The following is an 8,433-nucleotide window of genomic DNA, read 5'->3' on the forward strand; positions in this document are numbered from 1 at the left end:
ACTTGGTCTCACTTACGCCGTCCCTGAATGTTAATATTTGTGTTGACCAACAATGTATGAGGCATTTATTCCATTTCTCTTGTGCATCGGACTTGTTGGTCTCACTTTCTTCCATTTTCATCATAGTAGGAACTCGATGAAGACCCCGATGCAAGCGAGCCTGGTGGGTAGAGATGAGGGAGCAAAGGAGGAACCGGATGAAGACTACTTTGTATCTCGAAATTGTGAATTTGGTATGAATTAAGAGTTGTATGCAAAACATTTGACACTTGCCACTATATATGTATCTCGATCGGGCTCTAAGTACTGTGATGATGATGTATAATATTGCTATGTTATATGTGTCCATATTATATCTGTCTATCTGTCTATATTATACCTGTATACTGTGTACAAAACCTGTATAATACACCAGGGAGCACAAAATCGAGTATACCTGTACATTGTTCTGTGGCGCACAAAAATAAAATTCAGTGGCGCACCTATTTCTGTGGCGCAGCTGGACCATATGCGCCACAGAACACCTTAATTCTGTGGCGCATGCTACGGTGCGCCACAGAAACCCTATTTTTGTGGCGATGTTTCTGTGGCGCACCGCCCGTGCGCCACAGAATCATATTCTCGTGCGCCACTGATGAAGCTTTTCCTACTAGTGCTCTCTCCCTCCCTCTCTCCCTCTCTCTCTCCCTCGCTCTCTCTCTCTCTCCCTCGCTCCCTCTCTCCCTCGCTCCCTCCCTCCCTCTCTCCCTCTCTCTCTCTCTCTCCCTCTCTCTCCCTCTCCCCCTCTCCCTCTCTCCCTCTCCCTCTCCCTCTCTCTCTCCCCCTCTCTCTCCCTCTCTCTCTCTCCCTCTCTCGCCCTCTCTCTCCCTCTCTCGCTATCTCCCTCTCTCTCTCGCTCCCTCTCTCTCTCCCTCTCTCTCTCGCTCCCTCTCTCTCTCTCTCCCTCTCTCCCTCTCTCTCTCTCCCTCTCTCTCTCACTGCCTCTCTCGCTCTCCCTCTCTCCCTCCCTCTCTCGCTCCCTCTCTCGCTCTCTCCCCCCTCTCCCTCTCCCTCTCTCCCTCCCTCCCTCTCGGCATGCCCTCGCCCTTTATCACCAGAAAACACACTCCTTGGTTCACAAAAATAGCATCCATGTAGATCATGCGTACACAAGCTTTACGAATACAGTTGTTGTCGCTTCATGAACCATGTTTCAGTTTCTTCCCGAACAATTATGAATGTAAAATGGTAAAAGATTGCTAACATGCTAGTACATCAAAGATTGGATGAAAAAGTGTAACACCCCAGATTTCTGAATACCTGCAGTGCTACCACACCTATCTGAAATCGACCGAACTAAAGGAAAATTCTATATTTCGGCAGCATCTCCTTTGGTCTGGAGAACAACCACGACATGCAGACACTAACAATATGATAGAATTTAACCATGAAGTCAACTCACGGAGATCCAACATGAGAGTCTCCAAACGACCGAAGGTTCATGTTATAAAATGAATATTAACGGAGGAACAATTTATGACTATAAGATAGAAAATATAAGTGTACACTAAGTCTTATATGAAAGTGTGTGGTGTGATAAATGATGTAGATGTGCTACGCCCGGGTCCCCATGCATGTCGCCTACTTAGTACCTGAAAACCAAATGAAACGCAAGGATGAGTATAGAAATACTCAGCAAGTACAATATGGAATCATAAGAACATTAACCGATGGACATCATTAGAACTTCACTCTGAACACTGAATTTATATGAAAACTGAATTATGGGCTGGTAGTGCTGGCTCGGAGTTTACCAGCGTGTTGGCTCGGACTTACCAACTTACCGCAGTGTTGGCTCGGAATTTACCAACCTGCAATCTCTGAGGTTTGAAAGGAAAGTATCGAATCGAAGAAGTACCAAATAAGAACCAATCACGCTGAGAGCACAACCAACAGCACAACCAAGCATAAAGAAAAGACGTTCGTCGTGCACTTGCCTTAACCTCGATATTCAGCGGAAGATTATATATCGGCAGCGGAAATTCTCACACCTGTGGATGCAAACACGCTCAGAAACACTACGACAGTACTTCTAAACTGGACATGTATACGTATTACTCAAGCTATTTTGTCTACTGCTGTCCACGTTTGACAATGCAACAGGTCTCTACAAGTAGCATGTTTTATTAGGAATGCATACTAACACAGGGTTACAGTTTTGCTGATTCAAAAAACTATAATAAATTACATGTAATTTGATCTTGATTTAAATATGAGGGAGAAGTTAATTAACCCTCCAATATGGGTTTGGTTACGACTCTAATACTAGTACTACTACAGATTATGCCCAGGCCAAAGTTCAGCTAATATCTAGACGAGGGCACCAATCACAAGCCATGTACAGAATTACCAGCACCTTGGTAGATCAATTAGAACTCAGATTTGTAAACATAATCCATCCGGTTTAATATGGGTACATATCTCTCATACGTAGCAGATTTACTTGATTTAACTATTACCCTCAACTAGACTGCTCATAGATTGAGCCAGAGTCCTGCTATACGTACGATAAATTTCGTCTGATTCCTGTACGATTGAACTTAGCACACGCTGGGCGACTAGCACTTTGGCTTTGGTCGCACTACTACTGGGGATCGAAATAAAATACCAAGTCTATTCTCCCATGAAGATAATAAGCTCTGGCTTTCTTCCTCCTCTGACCATCCCTTTCCAGCGGTAGAGGCGAGAAGGACTGCTCACTGCGTAGCACATGGCCGCCGGCGCGTGCCTCTTTAACGGGGCGACGCACTTCGGACGTCGAAAATGTCCGCACGCGTCAGTCCAAATGGCGAAATTGACCGCGCGTCCGTTTGCGTCGGGTGGCTCCAGCGGCACGACGGATTTTTTTGATTTTGCATTTTAATAAGGAAAACATAATTTACATAGTAAAAGAAAGGAAAATAAAAACCCTAAGAACGCCTGCGCCTACTGGTTCTCGTCGTCGCTGTCGATCATGGCGAGCTTCGGTACCACCCACGGCCAGTTGGGAAGCGACGGAACATACGCCGGTGCCGCCGGCGGTGGTGGAGGTGGAGGAGCCCAGGCCGATGGTGGAGGTGGAGGAGCACAGGCCGGTGGTGGAGGTGGAGCAGCCCACGCCGGTGCTGGAGGTGGAGGCCCCCACGGGTTGAACCGCGAAGGTAGAGGTGGCGGTTGAACCGGTGGCGTACCGGGGCAGCGGCGGCTGCAACGGTCGGTCCACCTCCGAGACGAGGACGCCGAGCCTCGCGATCTCGTCGCTCGTCATGTTGTCCGGTACTCGAACTTCCGGCCCTCCGCCATGGCCAACTGCCATTCTTGGGAAATGCACGCGACGTAGTCGTCGTTGTCATTCTTGGCCTCATCGTTGTGGTACGCCAGCGCCTCGCTGTAGTCCTCGTTGTCGTCGATGTCGTCGTTCTATGCAGGCGCCGGCGCCTGCCGTGTTCAACGATGAGGCGCCGGTGGACGGTCAAAGGGGAAGTCCCTGTCGCCCAGGAAACCCTCCCTCCTCGGATCCTTCTCGGACTCGCGATAGGTGCGCCAGCTGCCGGAGTCGATGGCGTAGGCTCCTCCTTCTTGGTGCCGCCGTCGGACGCCTCAAAGTCGTTCGTCTTCTTACCCATGGTGTTCCGGCGGCGCGCGGCTGTGGTGGTGGGAGTGGAGGTGTGGGCGATGGCAGGAATGATGTCGGTCGACTTTTAAGGTCGACCGCGCGCGGGAAATGATGTCATTGAAGACGACGCAGAAGCCTAGCCGCTGCCCGCCAGTGCGCGCGCAGAAGAGGCAGCCGCGACACTGATGGCGAAGGTTGTGGCGCAGCCGCGGAAGCGCTGACCGCTGAAGCGATGGCCGCGAAAACGATATCCTCGATACAGGCTCGCTGCCAGGCGAGCCCGGTGGAGAAGCGAGCGGTCACTTTGAACGTCTGCCACGACGCATTCCAGGCGCAAATATGCGCCAGGTTTGCGTCGATGCGGAGGGTCCGGTCACTATGTGTCGCCCTATTGAAGTGTGTTCCAGACACATTTTCGGTCCGGGTGGACGCAAACGGTTGCTCAGCGTACGTTTGCGTTGCCCCCGTTGAAGATGCCCTGAGATTCTCATTGTAGCGCTCTGTAGCATTTTTCTCTTCCTCCATGGTGGACTGATCAATCGGCAATCGTGGCAAGAATAAAGCTAAATTGCTTTAGATCGAGATTCAGGAACCGCTTGGCAGTATTGCGGGTTTGAGTTTGGGCTGGACTTAGTAGCCACTGGGGAATTAACTAGCACTGGTGGAAGGAGTATCGTACACACATCGGAGGAGAATTGTCGTGTGTGAAGCATTTTCGATTGAGCCATACGCCCATTGCAGAGTTTTTTTTTTTTTTGCGAGGTTTCCTCCATTGCAGAGTTAATCTCAAAAGAAACAACCTACTGGTACTAGGTGCTAACCACGGTCTAATGAACTGGTCCCGAGAAAGTAAACGAACCCAAGATCTGTAGAGAAGGGAACAAACCAATCGATCGCGAGTAGCGGCTCTAGAGCAGGGTGGTCTTCGGGACTGCAGGGTAGCACTCAGGCAAGGCTCCAGTCAGCAGCCTGGGATTTGTACTCGAACGGAGGTGATGGCGACCGGCGGCCTGTGTTGCGACGGCGGCGGAAACAGAGCTCGGGTGTACTACTAGTTAGGGCAGGGGCAAGGACCACAAGTGAGAATAGGGAACCGGCTGGGCTGGGCTTGATGTATATTCTCCCTATTTATTCAATACGAATAGTAGGTCTTGGACTTCATACGCTAAGAATAATCTAAAGGTCTAGATTACTTCCGTCGTAACTATAGTCTTTTTCAACAGCTTCACGAGACGGACTCATTATCGAGCGATATGCTTGATAAGCAACTCAAAACAACAAACGAGACGGACTCAACAGTATCAGATTTATCAATCCTGATCAACTATCTCCTGTTTATTCTTCCAAAATTGCATCTTAAAATTCTGGGGCATTACAAAAGGAAACTTGATAGTAACTTAGATTGGGCACATGTAACTGCTAATTTCTGAACCACAATGTAAAAACGACGATGTACCAACATATGGAGTTAGGTAACATTCAGGTTGGACTGAAAAAAAAGTTGACATGATTGCAGAAGCCGTGACATCTCTGAATCAACATCCATAAACTATATTTTCTTAATATTTCCATTCGATATTATAGATGTAAATATTTTTTCTAAATATTTAGTCAAAGTTAGTGAAGTTTGACATTTGACCAATTCTTAGACGCCTTACATTTTGGGGCGAAGAGAGTATTTATTTTTGCACATGAATGTAAATTTTCTAGATTATGTGTCAGGTGCAAAAATACAAAATGGAACATTCTTGCATAAGAAGTATCCATCCGAGAGGCTCCTACTGAGGATGGGGGAGAGCTTCCACGATGGAGGAAACCACCAGATGTACTCAAATGACCAGCACCAACAGCTACTTCTCTATTCCATCAGGATGTACGCAATATATATATACTTAGCGGCCAATGGTACAGAAACTACAGGGTGGACGATTGGTTTCATATAACTATAGATTCAGATTTGGATCAGGTTGCTGTTAGTACTGCAAAAAAAATATGGTTGGTCCTTAAATCGTTTGGTGGCATGTTGTATAGCCAAAAAAATACTTTCTTTAATAAAAAAAAAAACTCTAGAGTATGTACCTCAAATATACACCGGAGAATTACCTGTTTTAGTCTTAACCAACAACCGTTGTGATAATTTTATAGCAAGAAATTCAATTCCAGCGGGACATAGGATCGAATTATTCACGCAAATCAATGTTGTAGATTATTTTATGCAATAGAGACGCAAGAACTTTATGCTTCCTAGCTTCAGAGTTGTTTCCAGCAGGCAACAATGTTTTGCATAACCAACTGGTTGAATTTCTACGATTCTCCAGCAATGTATATACCCATAACAGTAGTCTTTATTTGACAATTCTAGTTCTAGTTATACGCCTTAAATTAAAGAGTAAATTCCAGTTTTTACCCTCTAGTTTGAAATTTTTGACACTAGTTACCCCATTTAACAGTTTTTCATCCATACTACTCCATTTAGTGAAAGTTTTGCCAGATTTTACCCCTTTTAAAAGTTTGTGAGTGATTTGCTAGGTGGTTTCCAATTGCCAGGTACACAGGGCATGTGATATCTGAGCTATGATCGATATTTTACTCAATTTCGTTAGGTGTATGTATGCACTGCTTCGATGCAGTAATTGTTGATGGCAGGGGACTCGTCGGGATATTACGACAGAGGTAGTGATCCCGGACTATGTGAGATATATTCTTCATGTAAGACGGTGTGTTTACCAAGGAAATATGGAACTCCACAAAGTTGTTGTGTTGGCTCAGCTGAAATATTGCAGTGAACACATTGAGATGACATAAATTGATTGAACACAGTAACGTGTGTGCTTTTTTACTTCATACTTCCTGCGTGGTACCAAGATCGATTACGTGATCGTTACGCTTGATTATATACTTACAAGGCAAAGCCGGGGCACCATACTACTCGGTGATGCATCTAACTCAACTCGGACACACACACACACACGGACATGCACATAGCTGATGTGATGATTATTTCCCAAAAGATGGTAGTTATCGACAGATTTTGTTTTGATTCAAGTTTTTTTTAGGTTCAAAGTTTTGTTTGGGTGCTGAAAGGAACCTGGAGGAAAATTGTCGATTGGAATCCACATGCCATATCACGGGTAAAATCTTAGTGAGGGTAAAAAGTGGCAAAACTTTTGCTAAAAGAGGTAATATGAATAAAAAATTATTAAATAGGATAATTAATGTCAAAAATGTTATACTACGGGATAAAAACTGGAATTAACTCTAAATTAAATCAACAATGCCCCATCTACTCACTTCGCCTAGTTCACAAATTCTATGTCGGTGAATGGCTCCCCCGCATGAAGCTTGAGGGCAACATCACCAACAACCTACACCAAAAGGCAGCACGTAAGTCACTAGGAGAGGTAAAGGTAATTGGTCCCAGCTTGTATTCTCTTACATTGAGGATTTCAAATAGGAGTACTTGTATGACAATACACACAGTTCAACAACAATACGCACAGTTAATGATGACGGTGGTGGCTTCCTTTATTAAGAAGGAAATGGCAGCCCATCTAACTATCTAAACATGATTTGAGTGAGGCGCCCTCCAAAGTATGTTCATGATTGCAAAATTCTAAAAGGAAGCCACGGCTCACAAGGAAAATTATGAATGCACGCACAAAGAGAAAGAGGAGGTTCCCTACGTGGCATATTGACTGTAAAGCCATTTGATTTTTTTAAAGCATACAGGTTCTTCTTTAGTGATACTTCTAGTCATGGAAAACAAAAGTTCTTCCAGTACGACACTCTTTTTTCATACCAATTATGTGATCCTTCTAAATCTACAGGTTCTTTTAACACGCACACATATCAATACCGTGATGCAAATATAGGAGTTAACGACCAAGCCGGTAACATCTTTAATATGGAAAATGCAACAACTTGAGTTAGGAAACTCGATTTAGGTGAAACGAATTTTGTTTTAAATAGGATGGCAAGAGCTACCCAAAAAGAGTGAAAAAAAATAAAAACAAGTGGGGTAGATTTTTCTATGGATTTTAGAGTGAAACCTCTCAATACAAGGAACTGAGAAAAACTCTAATATCAAAAATGCAATAAGTGATTCATTGGGAATCCGTTTTCGATGAACTAGAGCTTGCCATGAAAATAACCACAAGATCCATCTAAATCACAATATGGATAAGATCCAAATAACAACCAAGAAAGATGATGCAAGGATACAAAAGTTTGTGCTCTCTCCGAACGATATGATCGCACCCGAGAGCCCTCTTACTAGTACGACCACTATCCTATAAACTAGTATCCCAACTAAACCACAAGACATGTAAGAAAGAAACCCTATCAAAAGAAAACCTTAACATTGCGCATTCCACTTGAGCTCGATGATGGCGGTCTTGACCACAACAGGATCGAACGCCTTTCTGCTTGCTCGATGAAGTCTTGCGAATTGCTCCCCCATAGTCCACTATGTGAGGGCTTCTTCTTCAATGCATCTTCACATATCCATGTACACCATATGAATGGCAAGCTTCAAGGATATGATCTATTCAAGTTGGCTCATCTTGAACTTGCACCTCATTTCTTCTTCCTTCATTATCTTGATGTCTTGAAGATACACATGAGAGATCACTTAATCTTCTTCTTCAAGACATACTTGTTACTTAATCTTCTTCTTATTGCAACCTTGAAGTCAGCATATGGTTTAAGAATTACCTATGGACAACTCCTATAAATATAACTCAATGCAACCATTAGTCCATCGAGATTGTCATTAATTACCAAAATCACACATAGGGGCT

General features: G+C 44.6%; 1 long non-coding RNA gene and 1 other non-coding gene across 2 annotated transcripts; one reads left to right on the plus strand and one right to left on the minus strand.

The window, feature by feature from the left end:
- Positions 1 to 454: 454 nt before the first annotated feature.
- LOC127311024 (small nucleolar RNA SNORA5) lies at positions 455 to 565 on the plus strand. The gene has a single exon (XR_007857517.1). It is a non-coding gene; the product is annotated as a small nucleolar RNA SNORA5 (small nucleolar RNA).
- A 740-nt stretch (positions 566 to 1,305) lies between these two features.
- LOC127309240 (uncharacterized) lies at positions 1,306 to 4,712 on the minus strand. The gene is made up of 2 exons (XR_007857045.2): positions 4,521 to 4,712; positions 1,306 to 1,631 (listed from the first exon to the last, which is right to left on the minus strand). It is a non-coding gene; the product is annotated as an uncharacterized lncRNA (long non-coding RNA).
- Positions 4,713 to 8,433: the final 3,721 nt, after the last annotated feature.

Source organism: Lolium perenne, chromosome 6, assembly GCF_019359855.2.
Source record: "Lolium perenne isolate Kyuss_39 chromosome 6, Kyuss_2.0, whole genome shotgun sequence".
In the NCBI taxonomy this organism is placed as follows: Eukaryota; Viridiplantae; Streptophyta; class Magnoliopsida; order Poales; family Poaceae; genus Lolium; species Lolium perenne.